This window comes from Myotis davidii, unplaced genomic scaffold (genome assembly GCF_000327345.1).
Source record: "Myotis davidii unplaced genomic scaffold, ASM32734v1 scaffold8, whole genome shotgun sequence".
NCBI lineage: Eukaryota > Metazoa > Chordata > Mammalia > Chiroptera > Vespertilionidae > Myotis > Myotis davidii.
The window spans coordinates 1,247,418-1,249,598 of NW_006299520.1; the positions used below are offsets into that span (position 1 = coordinate 1,247,418).

The 2,181-nt window shown below is 40.7% G+C and overlaps 1 pseudogene; it reads right to left on the minus strand.

Annotated features, from left to right (window-relative positions):
• Positions 1–1,013: 1,013 nt before the first annotated feature.
• Positions 1,014–2,181, minus strand: part of LOC102753643 — a 9,560-nt pseudogene continuing 8,392 nt past the window's right edge.

Genomic DNA, 2,181 nt, shown 5'->3' on the forward strand with positions numbered 1-2,181 from the left:
CACTAAGTTTGTGGTATTTTAAATCTGCAATACATGTCTCCTACAGTGAATTATGTGGAGTCACAGACATATAACATTTAACCAGATAACACAGGTCAAAATCTAATTCTGCTAAAGAAAGTCTGAAGGCAGAAATGCCCTTTTTTTTTTTTTTTGGAGCTTATCACCTAGCAATCATACCCTGGACATAGATAAACATATCACTCTGTCCAGGTGAGCTCTGAGGCAAATTTTTAAAGTAGAACATTGATGTCCTTGCTTGATTTGGGGTATCTTTCTCTTTCCGTATTTTATTCCCCACCTTCTCCAGAAATCAAGTAACACTATTGCACAATATTTGCAGCCATTAATGAAATTCTGAGTGATAATATGCCTGATGTGTTTGAGTTATAAATGTCCCTTTCTTGCTATTGACAAGTATTAGGGGTTTTGTGTTAAATATGCTTATGAGACAGAGAAATGATAGATTCAGAGCAAAACACACATATACACACTGAGGGAGATAGAGAAAAGAGAGATAGAGACAGAATGACCAACAGAGAGAGAAAGAAGGAGAGACCTAGAAAAAACACACGGTAATGGTGGCATTGAGCACAGGTTTGGGCAAGAATGTGTGAACTGCATTTGAAATGCAGGGAGATGATCCAGACATGCACAGACCTAAGAAGGAGAAGTCTGTGGATTGATAAGAGGGGCAAAGTGAGTGGAGAAGGAAAAGATTAAGATGAGAGAAGGCAGGACTACATTAGGAAGCTATACTAGGCCCGGCCATCTAGGAAGCAACCTAGAGATCAGGGAAGAAAGAGTAGAGTGAAGAGCAGTTTCATCCTAAATCCTGGGGTGAACAAAAACCTGGCAGGAGGGTCTGTGTGCCTCAAAGACCAGGATCAGAGAGAGTTCAAGCTGGTCCACCTAAGACACAAGTCGTGACTGCGTGGAGACAGAGGTGCCTGCATGAGGGAGGTTCCTGGAGGTTGGATGTACCTCCTCAACTCCTCCATTCTTTGATTAATTCACTCATTTAACAAATATTCAGTGAGGTCTACTGTGTAGTAGGCACCATATTGGGGACTCATGTCTGTAATATAGAGCTTTATAGACATGGCTCCCCCTTTCCAGAGCTTGTATTCTCCAGAGGAAGACCGTCTATGTGACATGATACCAAGTGCAATGGGCATAATGGGAGAAGCACGTAGAGCTGTGGAATCCTGTAGAAAGGTATCCATCCCAATATCCAATACTAACAGGTCATGGGTAGCCACCAAGAGAAGGAACCATCTGAGTGGAAAATCAAAGAGCAAAACTTTAGGAGTAAGGGGGAGGGAGGTGGTCCAGGTAGAGAGAAGGGAGTATGAAAGGATTTTAGAGCTTGTGGTCTAAACCAGTGCTTTTCAATCCATCTGTAGTGGAACCAGTTACTTAAACTTTCAATGAATTATGGACCAATACTTTCGTTAAACACAATAAAAAAGAATTACTAGGAAAATAAAATGACAAAGATTTTTTAAAAATATATTTTATTGATTTTTTACAGAGAGGAAGGGAGAGGGATAGAGAGTTAGAAACATCGATGAGAGAGAAACATCGATCAGCTGCCTCCTGCACACCCCCTAACTGGGGATGTACCCGCAACCAAGGTACATGCCCTTGACTGGAATCGAACCTGGGACCCTTCAGTCCGCAGGCTGATGCTCTATCCACTGAGCCAAACTGGTTAGGGCATGACAAAGATTTTTAAGAGTGCCCAATATTTAAATTATTAGATTCAATAGACATAAATCACTCAGCCAAATTGCTAGAAAATCTTCTAAGCACTTGTTCTCCATTTTTGTAATTATCTCATTATGGAATAATAACTGTCTATGGGCCAGAAAAGATGACACTTTGAGTAGCACTGCCCTGTAGTAGACAAGTAAAGGTATGCATTACAGAGAGGGGGCAACCAGGGCACTCCACCACCAGAAGTACTTTCTGGGTAGAGCAGCATTCAGATTACTGGATGGTCTAAAATTTGATTATGCACCTAAGTAAATTGTAACAATTAAATCCTCAGAACACCTAATTGTTAACACCAGGACTAGTATGATAGAGACAGTAGGATCCTAGCAACTGAAACAGAAAAAAAAAAATGGGAAAATGTTGGGCAAGGAGATGAAGAAAACTTTATTTTATCCCTTTTTC